Source organism: Homarus americanus, unplaced genomic scaffold, assembly GCF_018991925.1.
Source record: "Homarus americanus isolate GMGI-L3 unplaced genomic scaffold, GMGI_Hamer_2.0 scaffold32929, whole genome shotgun sequence".
Lineage (NCBI taxonomy): Eukaryota > Metazoa > Arthropoda > Malacostraca > Decapoda > Nephropidae > Homarus > Homarus americanus.
The window spans coordinates 788,159-803,532 of NW_024737097.1; the positions used below are offsets into that span (position 1 = coordinate 788,159).

General features: G+C 39.0%; 1 protein-coding gene across 2 annotated transcripts in view; it reads right to left on the reverse strand.

Moving 5' to 3' along the window:
* LOC121873148 (60S ribosomal protein L32-like) overlaps positions 1-13,977 on the reverse strand; it is a 17,567-nt gene extending 3,590 nt beyond the window's left edge. Inside the window, exon 1 of one of the 2 annotated variants that reach the window (XM_042376466.1) lies at positions 13,914-13,977. The gene's annotated coding sequence lies outside the window, so the exon portion shown is untranslated. Of the gene's footprint in view, positions 1-13,846; positions 13,867-13,913 lie in introns of those variants that run through there. The other variant, XM_042376467.1, reaches the window with a different exon arrangement.
* Between the last annotated feature and the right edge of the window lie 1,397 nt (positions 13,978-15,374).

Below are 15,374 nucleotides of genomic sequence, written 5' to 3' on the forward strand. Positions count from 1 at the left end.
GACGCGTGCACTGCTTGGCTCCCTCTACAGTGCATTCTATAATTAAAAGCGCCGACAAGATCAAGGAGATGGCCGGGTCTGCAACACCACTGACGGAAACGAAGGTGACGAGGTTCCGTGATGCTGAGATGGAGAGTATGGAGCGGATGTTGAACACGTGGATTGACGACCAGACCCAGCGCCTTAAAACACCTTTATCGCAATGCATGATTCAACAGAAGGCAAGATCACTGTGGAAAGATATAACTAAAGATAAACCCAAAATACCCGAGTTCAGTGCCAGCCGTGGATGGTTTGATAGATTTAGGTTAACGTATATGAATCCACAACCTAAAAATACAAGGAGACTCAGCTAGTGCCGACCATGAAGCAGCAGAGAAGTTCCCACCGTTCTCGCAACCGGACTCTTCTGGAAGAAAATGCCTTCACGGACCTACATATCTAAGGAGGAAAAGACTGCACCGGGATTCAAAGTTGCCAAGGACCGCCTCCCTCTATTGAATGGTGGCAATGTTGAGGGTGACCTGAAGTTAAAGCCTCTCCATGTGTACCGGTCTGAAACACCCCATGTTCTGAGGGGGGTTGTGAAGGGACAACTTCCTGTCGTGTGGCGTTCAAACCATAAGGCGTGGGTGACAGGGTCTGTGATGCATGACTACATGTTCAACTATGTGTCTGGTCGCATTACTCGCTATAATAAGGCAAGAAAATAATGTTGATGATAAAACTCTTGACGGTGATCGACAATGCACCAGGTCATCCACCAGCTATGGTTGACTGGTGCAAGAACATTAAAGTTGTGTTTTTGCCTTCCAACACCATGGCTTTGCTGCAACCCACAGACCAGGGAATCATCTCTACATTCAAGGCGCTCTACACTCAGCGGATCAAGGAGCAGCTGATTGAGGGGCCGATGGAGAGGGGAAACCTACATCCGGGAGTTTTGGAAAAAACACTACAACATCTGGAAAGCCATAAAAAAACATCAGTGTTTCATGAGAGGCAATAACACAACAGAACATGAACGGTGTGTGGAGTAAGCTGTGGCCAGTGTGTGTACAACTTTGTTGGTTCCCTTCAGTGCCTGCAATAAGGAAGACTATTGAGACTTGCAAAGAAGGCTGGATTCGATGAAGTGGATGATGCTGAAGTAGAAGACCTCCTCAACTCACAATGAAGAACTTGCCAATGAAGACCTGATAGAACTGGAGAGGCTTCAGCAGGAAGAAATGCCACTTGCAATGGAAGAAGATGCTGATGAAACTCCAACACAACTCCTCACTGTACAGAACCCAAGGAAGCTGATTTCTTCATTTGAGATGGTGATGGATATGGCCTTCAACCAGTGGAGTAACAACAGCTTTCAGTGCAAATTGACAGCGATAATGAGTGAGGTGGCTAACGAACCCAGCCTTCTCTCACCCCAGTAAACCTTCACCCTCTCCCCTAAAGCTAACTTCAGCAAGCAAGCAACACAGCACATCAGAGGTAAATTAACAGTCTACGTTTAAAACTTACCTCACACACCTACGCAGATAAACATTTAAACACTCAAACATGTAAAGTATACTGTACTTGTAAACATATACGCCTAATAAACTCTGTTATTGATGTTTATTTGATATTATGCCCTTGTTTCTATATATATTTTATGTTCTATATGTATTGAGTAAAACAAGTGTTAAAACCTGACAGCCATGACCACTGTGATGCCCGTATCTCCCCTATTTACATTATTTCTTATGGGAGAAGTTGCTCCGCTATTCGCAACGAGTTTTATGCCCGTAACCTTTGCGATAAGTGAGGCAGCCCTATACAGTACACAATAATGTACATATGAGGCATTAGAAGAGGGCGAAGCACCACCCAGGGCAAAATGCATTTTTTGGTGGATATCCCTATTTTCACCCTTCCTCTACCTGTTGACGTTGGATGTAACCCTCTAGCTAGAATAGAAATATGGTAGAATGCCCTGCAAAAATAAGGTGTGATTTCGCCTCAGGCCTGGAGCTACGTATCTGGCTGTGCGCTCAGTCAATGAAGGTGGCTACATCCCGTAGAGTGAGAGGAGCAAGCGCCAATGACAGCGTGCCTTCCTTGGACCATACCCTCTGAAGCAGCTAATCACAATGGATTTCCCCTTGCTACGTCACAGCTCCTCGGCAAATCCGTGCGCCCAGATGCTGCCTCCTCCTTAGTTTTGGCGTGTATTTTAGCATCAGGAGGTTCAGTGTACGTTCTGCTGTTATTTTTGAGAACTTTTCGGCATAACATTGACATTATTCGTGTTCCACGGGTGTGAAAATTGCTGTGCAATATCTGCCCGTTATTAGAGCAAGACTCGAGTGAGGCTAGGCCTTCTGGTGTGGGATCAGGAGCCTATTATTCCTGAGCGTGTGTTTAGTGACGACAGAGCTCACGTAGACACCCCAGTAATGCTTGGTGATAGTGATTTTGGTGATACAAGTGCTACTGGCGATGGTGCAGGTGACCACAACACTTCGAACGCACAGAATAACTTTTTAGCGTACTACGAAGCATCCGAAGATCTTTTTGCCAACTATGAGGAGTTGAAAGACAATGTGGCATGCATTGACGATGATAATGAAGGTGAAAGTTAGCTTGAAATGGATAAAACTGAGTACTGTATAAACATAATACAAAAAGTGACTGCTATGCATCATAAGACCTTTTTACAGACTGTGTTCCGGTACAGAGTTACGTGACATGCACTGACAGCAATAATGACGATGAAAGTGAAGATGAAAATGATGAAAGCGAGTCTAATGGTGACACAAACAGTGACACTAATGTATCAACAAGAACATAAAGGAGGTAGAAGTGGAGAGTGACGAGACATGCATTAACCTTGATAGTGATGAAAGTGAGCCTGACCCAACGAATGCTTGTGAAAGTGAGCCCATAATGAAACTGAACTGGTGCCAACATCACTAATTAACGATTTAGTTGACGAAGAATCTGTGTGGCGATTTTCAGAGAGTGCAGAGAAAGACTTGATCAGTACGCGATTGATTATGACAAGGCCATGAAAGTTATACGCACTCCTCAGGATTTACGTAACTTCAAGTTGTCACGATCTTCAGGGATAATAAAACGAAGGAACTAAACAAAGTAAGATTGTAATACTATGGTCATAATACTGTTTTTACCAAAGATTATGCAAACTTTCTCAGCCTTTGTATTCATATGTTAATTAAGTTGGAGGAGGTTAATGGTGGGGGGAGAGAGTGTAGTGGTGTCTCCTTATTATTACACACTATTATACTTAACAATATTATAAATCTTTGGCTAATAATAGGGAAAACGCAATTATTGTTGGTTTGAAGCTCAAACAACTGTACATCATGGGTTGTTTTCTCATTCAACTCGCGATAAAATAATAACTATTCACAGTACTAACTTCTAGTTATCACAGTTCGCTAGGAGAGGGATTGAGCTGCAGGATAAAAAAAATTAACCCTCTAGCTTAAAAAACAATGTTATGGTTTTTGAACTTCGAAAAACTTTAAAAGCATTTTTCTCAGCTTATTAAATTTGGCGCTTCACCCCCTTCTAATGCGGAGTTCCTCATATACAATCAGAAAGAAATGTATTAAAAATATTGAGTCTACCTTCAAGTCCACTCTGTGCTTTGTTATTAATAAAGCACAATGTGGACTTTGAAGGTAGACTCAGCATTTTCTATATTTTTTTCTGATTATTTGAGAGATGATTTTGCCATTATTATTTATTTGTGTGTGTTTTGTGTGTTCACACACACACACACACATACAATAAAGGTAAAGGAAATTACTGTCACTAGAACGAATGGCTCCCTGTCCCGGCCGCAAAAATGCTAGCAACTTTAAAACTAACCTCAGACATTCTTGGGTACATCCAGGGTGTCATCCGTGAACAATAGAGCACCGCAAGAACAGCGAATTATCTGGACGTACTGTACTATTAATTTCAAGGCAAAACAGAAAGTAATGGAGATATTATACAATGCATCCTTGTATAACATCGTCCCGCTTAACGTTGATTCGATACATCGCTAAACTTTAGACCAAAAATTCGTTTAACGTCCCGGGGTTCCGATACTACGTCGTTTTGCGTCGTCATGGACTTCCTACGGCACATCATTAGCTCGTCTGGCCGCGCTACACTCTCTCGGCTCGGTGCTCTGCCCTCACATGCGGAACGACACAGCATCCCCAAGGGAACCCAAGCCAGTCTGTTACGACCACACCATTCGTGTGTGCTCACGTGCTTTTGCTCTAAAACTTTACAATAACCCATCAAGTGCTACTGGTGCTAGTGCAGTGAAGGGGCAAAGTAAAACCATTACCATTGCTACAAAAATGGATGTACAGGTTGTACCTCTCTAGTCCAGCAACCTCGGGACCTGACTGGTGCCGGACCATGGAAATTCACCCTTTTCCCGGATAGATAGTGACTTGTGCTTATGCTTGGAAGTACTAACACCACTTTCACTGCTTCATGGTCTCTTTGAAGACATATTGAAGGGTTAAATGTTGTACAGTAGGTTCTCAAACTTTGCGAGTTTTTAATTCAACGTTTTTTTATTTGGACCAAAAAAATTACACAATTTAAAATTTCGACGGGTTTGAGCGGCCCGCCAACGTTCAGACGTGCACAATCGTGTAAACAGCGTCATTTCTCTGATGTACAAAAGACTCATTATTGTTTATTACTGAATGTCTTTTTGATTAAATTAATGTTTATGTGTGCAAAATGAACAATACAATTCAATAATAATACGTAGAATATTAAAACACACAAGGAGACGAGACGGCATTGTTTTCGTTAATGTTTACAAAACCATTGACAGACTGGTTCTACATATAAAACTGAAGAAAATAAGACCCTGGTTGTAGCTGTAGTAAAATTAATGTGAAAAAATTAATGTGGTTGTTTTAAGTAATGTTATTTAATGTTAATAAATGGAACAATAAAAGTAGCTAACCATTAATGGCAAAGAAAAAATGAGACTGCATGTGTAAGTGCGCACATGTGAAATAATATCGTCATTACTCTACATAAGAATATGAAAGCAACACTCATTTACTGGTCATATATATTTTAATTAATGTTTCTGAATTTAAAACAAAAATTCTACCCACCAGTGGTGGTAAAGTTGAAAACATAAGGACAGCCAATGTTGTTGTGTGTTTTTACTCGGGTGACGAAGTTGCCAAGTCATCAGGTTCAACTCTAGCTTAAGCTGTAGAACATAAAAACTTTTTCTGTGTTGTTTTTAGTTTTTATTTAACTTTATCTGTGTTATTTTCGTTGGTTTATTAGGATTGGTACCCTCCCCTGACAAAACCCTATCTATCCTCTCAGATATATATATATATATATATATATATATATATATATACACACAGTATAGTCTCGGTTTACGCGGATTTTTTTATATGCGGCACCTGTCCAGACGTGCCAATTATTAGTTACGCGGTACATTCCTGAATTTACGCGGGAAGCGGCACGGACAAGCTGCGCGCTAGTTCGCTCTTACGTCACCGCTGAAGTCAGATGACGTTTCGGACTGTGATTGGGCCACGCATCCCCTCCAACGCGAGCTGTGATTGGTCTATTTAACCTTGCTTGCCCAGTCAACAAAACATTACCAAGTTCTTCACCCGCCACCCACCACAGCCACCTCAAGTCAGTGATAGTGAGGATATGGACTTTGAGGGGTTTGACAAGGAGGCCCTGCTCACCTCTGTGGTGGATAGTGATACAGGTGATACAAGTGATACAGGTGAGGGCCAATAATCAGCCCTCTGCCTCGAAACCAACCCCCCCATCCCTGTGTGCCCAGCCGTCTCTTCTACTAACGCAAGTGTTAAAAAACCTAATATTATTGATATTTCTCTTAAATATTAATTGTGTGCATACCACCATAAAATTAAGATGTCATTTTTACTACAACGTACGTATTGTGTCGGAAAAAGGGTAGTCTGGCGGTCGGCCCAGTCTGTTTCAATTAATCCCATATGTTCTGTTATTTTGTTTACGTGTTTCGCGTTATACCTCCATGGGTTTAATTGACAGTGTAAAACGAGACTATACTGTATATCAGTGGTGGGCACAACTAAAGGAAAAGTTAGCTTCGCTAACCGCTAATCTGCTAACTAAAAAGTTAACTTCGCTAACGCTAAACAGCTAAAAAAATTAGCAGAAGCTAACGCTAACTTTTATTATATGAATTTAGCTTTGTTTTGTTTGTTTTTTGGCTCTAAAACCCTTAAAAACAGACCTAGAGATGAAATTTTCATATGTTGTCTTGTAGCTTAGACATAGAGCTTTCCAAAAAGGTATAGCATGCCAAGATCAGATGATGATCAAGGTGTATACAAATAATTAAATCAAATGAAATTAAACATTAGTTTACATTCAAGTTTCAACATACACTTTATAATCTTTATTTACTGTACGAAAAGACAGAAAGTATTAAACGAATCCAAAAACTATAGTACTGTATAGCATAGGTAGCAAATAGCATCATGCCAAGATCAGATGATGATCAACTTATCAAGGTGTACACTACACAATTTCACAAATAATTAATTTGCATTCTCATACAACCTATCGGCCTTATTCATTATTCATGTAAATATGCAATACCAACCACATACACATTATACCAGTGCATTTTTATATAACTTATTGTTGGTCTTAGTCTTGTAAATAAACAGAAAACTCTAGACTTTAATGAAAAGTAAGTTTTTAGAAAAATTTGTTTGGCGCACACCTTGGATGACATCCTGGTTATGAACTTATGCAGTACTTAATATAACCAAATATAATGACACAAAAAACTCCTAATTAACAAATAAATGAGAAATGAAATTATACATCTGTTTACAATTACATTCTATGATTCTTTCAACATACACTGACAGTCTTTATTTACTGTAAAATAAAGTATTAAACATTAATAATAAAAAAATTACATTCACGTTTACACGTACTAACACGCAGTCAGCCAAGCGTGCCTGACTGGCTGTTGGAGACGCGTCGCGGCGTCACACGCTTACAACAGACAGGACAAACATGTATAAATTTTGTTAGCGGACTTAAAGTTAGCGGAACTAAATTTAGTGGAAGCTAATTGGTTCACTAATGGTTTCCAAAGTTAACGAAAACGCTAATCCGCTAACGAGAAAGTTAGTTTCGCTAATTAGCGGAACCGTGCCCACCACTGTATGTATGTATATACTGTACAGTATGTGTATATATATATGTGTATATATATATATATATATTATATATATATATATATATATATATATATATATATATATATATATATATATATATATATATATATATATATATATATATATATATATATATATATATATATATATATATATATATATATATATATATATATATATATATATATATATATATATATATATATAATGTAATTGGGTATGACTTGACATGTTCTAATGGGTACGAGTTGTCCAGCACCCCGCGCACGCTAATGCCTCTGAGGCGTTTGATTTCCCCTCTCAAGGTGTCATGCGCAGAACTCAACAGAAGAGTATGCGCCAACAGAATAGTTAACGTGTTAGCTATTCTGTGCATGTACAATAGACACCATAAGTCTCCTATCAATATAGCCAGGGCCGGATTTAGACATGGTGAGGCCCTAAGCTATGGGCAGCTGTAGAGGCCCTATTTGGCAAGTGTTAACAGAGAATAAGACTGTGTAACAACTGAACTTGGCAAGAATGCCGCCAATATGCATAACAACCCAATGCAGGGGGTGGGGGAGGGAGTATGGGGGCCCGTCTTCAAGAGGGCCTTTGATTTTCGATAAAACAGGAGGGGGGCTGACACTTCTTCTCAGTCTGACTATAGATGTGTAGCATAATTAGCTGTATGTTAATTAGGAAAAATCATTACTTGAATAGGAATTATAAAAAAACTAACAAATGAAAAAAATCTGAAATTTTGAGATGCCGTAAGCTGTAGCTTGTTTAACTAATGCCTAAATCCGGCCCTAGCTATAGCCAATAAGGAACACCCACACCAACTCTGCACATGCGCTGTAGATGCTTAAGAAGCAAAAACACACTGGCTTCTCCGCAAAAAGTAAACAATAAATGGCGAGACTTATGACTGACCAAATCTAATAATATTATAAAATTAAGATCTTGGTTACCCTTAATTTCCAGCGGAAATATCACAGAAGAAAAATGGGTAAAATTTCACTAATGCACCGGTCTTTGCTTGGATATTAGATGAATTTCAAACGAATTTGATATTCATTTCAGCCGGAAATCAATAGTTTTTGAGGTCCCATTCCCCCCTCCCTTCCCATCAATCTCAACGAAAGTGTATTTTTTTTTTCGAGTAAATCACAAATAAAATCCCAACCCAACCTAACACTATTTTTCTGATGAAACTCCACAATTGCCATAAAATAATCTTATCACAATGTGTGTCGGCACAGCTTTCCAACTGTTCAGCCATATCTGGTTATTCTGGTACTGAAAAAACAAATCTCCGCTCCCGAAACACCCACGCATTGGTCATTGACTAAGACAAAACACTCTTGCCCAATTATAAAATTATAAGTCTCCTATTTCTATAGCCAATTAGAAACTCCCACACTACCCCTGCACCTGCTCTGTAGAAGCTTAAGAAGCCAACACGGAAGTAGGGAGCACTGTGTGATGGGTGGTCAGACCTTTTTTGTGAGACGCGAACAACAAATGGCAACACTTGTGACAGACCAAATCTAATAATACCCTGTATTGAAAAATCAATATCTCGGTTATACTTAATTTCTGGCAGAAATATCATAAAAATTCTTAAAATTGTCTAAACTTTACGAAAAACATATTAATAACAGCGAGAGAAAGACTGGTGTTTGACTGAAATTTCACCGAAAAATGTCTTGGAAAATGTCTAAACATTACAAAATACAGTGGGGTATGCTATAACGAATCTAATTGGTTCTAGAACCTTGTTCGTCATAGCATTCGTTCGTTATAGGATTAATCCGTTCCAGGCCCCCAAATACAACCACTTAACACTGAAAAATTTAATATAAAATTGTAAAAATTTTAAAAAAATGCATAAATATGCATCTAAACTCCTGAAATAAAGAATATCATTAATACTTGTAATAAAAAAACAATAAATTAGTAAAAAAAAAAAAAAAAGTTCATTGTAGGAGTTTCGTTCGTTATAGCATTCTCAATTTTATAGGTAAAACTGTTCGTTATAGGAATATTCGTAGTAGAATCCGTTCGCTATAGCATACCCCACTGTACATAATAAAGGAGAAAGACCGGTGCTTTATTATAAATTCTCAGTAAGTTCTTTGTTTGATATACCAGGGAGTAAAGGAAGTTAGGTCGGTTTGTTTGACTAGGTTGGCGAGGTCTGTTTTTCATACCCACCATGGTTAGGTTACATTTATTTTAGAAATAATTTTTTTTAACACATTTGCATAAACTACAAGTGTCCACTATAAAAAACAGTAAAATTGCGGCACTTTTAAAATCGTTTTCTATGAATAATTACCACCAATATATATATATAATTATACGTAACACTAATGATTTATTGATTAATACTACATAATTAGGTTTTAATTTACTTTCGGACATAGCGCGCCCAAAAGTCATAAACTACTTAAAACATCTATGTTAGGTTAGTTTAAGCCAGGCCGGGTGTGTGTGTGTGTGTGTGTGTTAGGGTCATCTCGTACCCAACTCACGTGATAAGTCGTACCCAAGATTACTTACACCCAATTCAAGAGATAACCATCTCTATCAGTATATATACCATACATTTTAGCTTTATCTATGATTACAAAAAAATATGTAAATTTTGTAGGAAAGTGCAGTGAAATAAGGAAATGCAATGCAGGCTTTAAAATGGTTGCATCTCATTACATAAATATGTTATTCCATCACAAACATTGCACTACAAGTACATATTTCACAATGTGGTTTAGAATAACTTTATTGCAATTTACAGATTTACAGGCTAATGTAAACGTTTAAAGTTGTCAGAAGTCAACAAAATATAGACATGCATAAAAAGATTGATTTTCCAGCTCCAGCTTTTTGTAAACAAATCAGCTGAGGTAGTATGCAGCTACCAAATAGGGATCACCTGGGAAGATATTGGAAGCATAATGTGTTGTCTAATGGTAAACCCTGCTGCTATATGCCATCAAGAAAATTGAGTCCCAGATTGCTGATCTGACTTTCTGCCTCATTTACAAACAATTGCAGGGTCTCAATTGTTTCTCTTGACAACACAACATTGATATACAGTATAGCGTTTCTCACTATTGATTTTTTTTCATTTTTGTATTTCTTTATAGTTTATTATTATTATTATTATTATTACAGTATTATTATTATTATCATTATTATTATTTGATTTTACTTTTTATTATAAATTATATTTACTATGAATAATTACTACATTTTCGCCCCCCAGGCCCCAATGTGGGTTAGCGCCCTTTGCCCGGGTGGGCTAATCCCCGTTCCTTTATATCCTTACAAATACTGTATTTCATTCTTGACATTGACAAGTCAGAAGAAGATATTCCTGACGATGCCAGCCACTCCATAGAACAGGTTTGTTTTACCGGAAGAAGTACCAGAGACTCTTGCAGAGAGGAGCCCCGAATTATACACTGTGCACTAACTGATTTGTTTACAAAATGCTGGAGCTGGGAAATCAATGTTTTTATGGATACACCTCATATTGTCACCAATCCACTTTGTCACCGACCCGGTTCGTCACCGACCCGGTTCGTCACCAAAACCCCATTTCGTTACCAATATCAAATCCGTTTCGTCACCACTAAGTCGCTGGTATTAATGACAAATTATAAGTTATTATTTTACACGAATAGAAATTGCACATGTATACAGACGACTTGAGAAGAATTATTATTATTATACATGAATATTAATTAATTAATAAAGAAAACGATTAAAACATTGGTAAATAAACAAAATACAGAACAAATGAAGGTGATCTGGCACCAGCGCATAAAGCACCGAGCAGTGAGATGATTGCAGGCGTGTTAACAATGTTTTTATTTATTTACGTCTTTAATAAATTTTCTTAGTGTTTTTTACTATTTTCTATCCCAAGCAACAGATATTTTCGTGTATATATTGATGGGAATAAACACAGTGACGAAACGGGTAAAGCAGTGGTTACGAAACGGCTTAAAAATAGTGGTGCCGATATGGGCAGACCCCGTTTTTATGCATGTCTATCTTTTGTTGACTTCTGAACAGGCCAACCGGCCTATTGCAGACTCCATATTTTCTTCTTATGTATGACCATTTTAAATGTTTACATCGCCCAGTTTATAAATTGAAACAGCCAAATCTATTAGTCTGAAATCTTTAAATTGCAATAAAGTTATTCTAAACAACATAGTGTGAAATATGTACTTGTAGTGCAATGTTTGTGTGATTGAATAATATATTTATGTAATGAGATGCAACCATTTTAAAGCCTGCAAATTGCATTTCCTTATTTCACTGCACTTTCCTACAAGATTTACATAATTTTTTTTTAATCATAGATAAAGCTAAAATGTATGGTATATATACTAATAGGGATGGTTATCTCTTGAATTGGGTTTAAGCAATCTTGGGTACGACTTATCTCGCGAGTTGGGTACGAGTTGTCTTGAGTACGAGATGACCCTAAACCCGATTTACTGGGTACGAGGTGTCCAGCACCCCTCCTGGAGGTCTGGGGGCAGAGCCCCAGGCTAGGGGTTAGATTATTTTTTGGATCTTATTTGCCACTTATCAGCTCACCGATAGAACACAAAGGGTCAGCGTAGATGGTGTTAAATCTGAGTGGTGCTGTGTAACCAGTAGGGTTCCCCAGGGGTCAGTACTGGGGCCACTCTTGTTCATAATCTACATAAATGATCTACATACTGGGATCAGCAGTGACATAAGCAAGTTTGCGGATGACACCAAAAAAGGGCGGCAGGTTAATTCATGGCAGGATGCAAATGCACTACAGGAGGATATATATAAACTGCAGGAGTGGTCAGAAAAAATGGCAAGTGAAATTCAACACCAGCAAGTGCAGCGTACTTAATATTGGAAGAACAAATACTGTCAATGTATACAGCCTTAACAACATTAACCTAGAGAAGTCGACTTGTGAAAGAGACTTAGGGGTACTTGTAAGCCAGGACCTACTGTATGGCCTTAGAAAATGGTGCGTTAATGTTTGAAGTGTAAGTAATAAGAGTGCAGAGGTCTTATTGCAACTATATCTCGTGCTAGTCAGGCCGCACCTCGATTTTGCGGTTCAGTTCTGGTGCCCTTATTATAGAATGGATATCAATTCACTGGAGTCGGTGCAGCGAAGAATGACGAAAATGATTCCGGGACTTAGAAACCTTCCATATGAAGATAAATTAAAGAAACTAGACTTGCATTCCCTAGAAAGACTTAAGAGTGATGGGAGATATGATAAAAGTATTTAAGTGGGTGAAAGGAATCAATAAAGGAGATATAGATAAAGTGCTTATAATATCCGAGAAGGATAGGACTCGTAGCAACGGATTTAAGTTGGCTAAGTTTAGGTTTAGGAGGGAGATAGGAAGGAACTGGTTCACGAATAGGGTGGTGGACGAGTGGAACAGGCTTAGCAACGTTGTAGTAAGTGTTGGAACGTTGGAAAGTTTTAAAAGGAGGCTAGATAGATTCATGGATGATAAGAGAGTGGTAATAACTCTCTACAGGAGCTGCCATGCACAGGCAAACCGGCCTATTGCAGACTCCTTATTTTCTTATAGTAGCACAGGGGGGAAACCGGGGTCCGACTACTTACCCAAATGTAGCCGCAATGAAGTCAAATAATGGTCCTACATGGATAAATCGGACTGCCAATCACTTCTCGACTAGTATTTGGTGTCAGGAAGTCACAAAAATTTGGTAAACTTAATTTAATCTGAGTTAATAGATCGAGTGCATGTACCTAACCTAACCTAACACAACTCAGATTAAATTAAGTTTACTAATTTTTTGTGACTTTATGATACTAAATAATAATCGAGAAGTGATTCACATCCCGATTTATCCATGTAGGACCATTATTTGACTTCATTGCGGCTACATTTGGCTACATATGGGTAATTCTTCGCTCCTCGGGTACATGCACTTGATCTATTAATTCAGATTAAATTAAGTTTACTAATTTTTTGTGACTTTATGATACTAAATAATAATCGAGAAGTGATTCACATCCCGATTTATCCATGTAGGACCATTATTTGACTTCATTGCGGCTACATTTGGGTAATTAGTCGGACCGGGGGAAACCGGGGACCGGGAAACCTGTGATGTCTGGTAGGGTCACACTCCATAACACCCTTCTCACGTGTGTCCCGGCCGAGGCTCGAACCCTTGACATACAAATGATTTATGCGTTACGACTGTACCACCCAAAACCCCGACTTCCCATTATCGTTGGCGGGGGGGGTGTAAAACAAGCAATTTTCCGCCCAAATTGTTGATCAGATTCGTTTAACACACCAAAATAGACTGGAAAAACATATTGGTCAACCACCTAGGGACTCGTGTCCAAAAGTAAAAATATGCCCATAATTTAACGTCCAAGACAACGTGGTTATGATAAAAGGCTTGGAAGCCACAACACACCGACCACACCATGTGTTCTCAAGCTACATTGTTTATAAAAGAATAGTCACACTTTGCACTATTACATCCTAAATTCACCGACATAATTATCTTCCGCTTGACTCTTTTAGCAACTTGACAAACCCTACCGTGAAGTAAACGAATGCAAAAATTAGATAAAAAGCATTAAAAAACTGGAGGAACGTAAAGACTCACCAACTGTTAGCCACCACGCGAGTGAAGAGGCTGAGCGGACGGTGGCGCCAACGACGGCAACAGACTCAACTACCCGCGCCAAATTTAAAAAAATTATATGACTGGTTTATAATTTTTTCTTGTACCTGTTATTGTACATGTTTTGTTTCATTTTTTTATATCTATTTATCTGTTTATGTTAATATTTGTTTCATTTGTTTTTGTTGCAAGATCCTTTAATTCTTTTAGAATAAAGCGTAAGTTGAATTGTGTTTCTCTTATGGGCCTACTACAATAAACAATAGCCTACTGCAATGAGTTACTGTAGTACAGTACCATGTCTTTTTGTAATTTTGTAACTTATATTCTTCGGTAAAACAGAGTAATCAGGGATGAAAGCTGTTTTTTCCCAGAGCCTCTGTCCACATTCACATATTTTATTCTGCCATTTTATCTTTTACTTTTATCCTCTTCGCCACTGATCGGCTTGTTAGCCGCTTGGGCGATCGGTCACGTCTCTAATTACTTTTCCTTTTCGTTTATCTTCACCAAAAGATATGCTCGCTAGCCGCCCGGGCGATCGGTCACGTCTCTGTCACACACTGTTGGCAAATACTGGGCATGCACCGGCTCCTGAATGTACCTGAACCCGCTCCAGTGTTGGTCAAATCTTGTCTTGAAAGAGCTCACACTCGGTGCCGTCACAACACTCTCTGGTAGATTGTTCCAAAAGTTTACAACCCACACTCCGAAAAAGTTTGCCCTCACGGTTTTCTGGACTTGCGGCTTCTTCAATCTTGAGCTGTGACCCCTTGTGGGACGAGCGTCCGCTAGCTCCAAGTAAGGACACTCAACTGAGTAGTGCCCCCTGAGATGCTTTTTACACCTCAACTAGGTACCCCCTTGCCCGTCTGTAGTATAAGCTAGGCAAGTCCAGGCTCTCTAATCTCTCAGGGTACAGGGTAACTGAGGTGCCGAAGTGCAGGCACCAGTCTGGTGGCCCTCCTTTGAACATTTTCAACCAACTGACAGTCCCCTAGCATATCTCGGAGACCAGATGGGGTGACAGTACTCCAGATGGGGAAGCACTTCACTCCTGAAGAACGTTACGAGGGACGGACCGTCTAGATATCTGAACGACCTTCTTATAAGACCCAATAATTTATTTGCATGATTTACCTTCTTCTCGCAATGGCCCGAGAACTTCAGCTCATTGTCAACATACACACCTAGGTCCTTCTCACACACAGTCTCAACTAGTGCAGTTTCTTCATCCCGTTGGGACATATGATACGCCTCCTTACCGTTGGTACGCCCCAGGTGCATCCTCTTACACTTCGTGACATTGAATCTCAGCAGCCATTTCTTCGAACATTCCTGAAGCCCACAGAGGTCCTTCTGCAGTTCTTCACAGTCCGCTTGGTTCTTAATTTCCCGAAATAACTTGGCGTCATCGGCAAACATGTGTATGAAGGAGTGTAC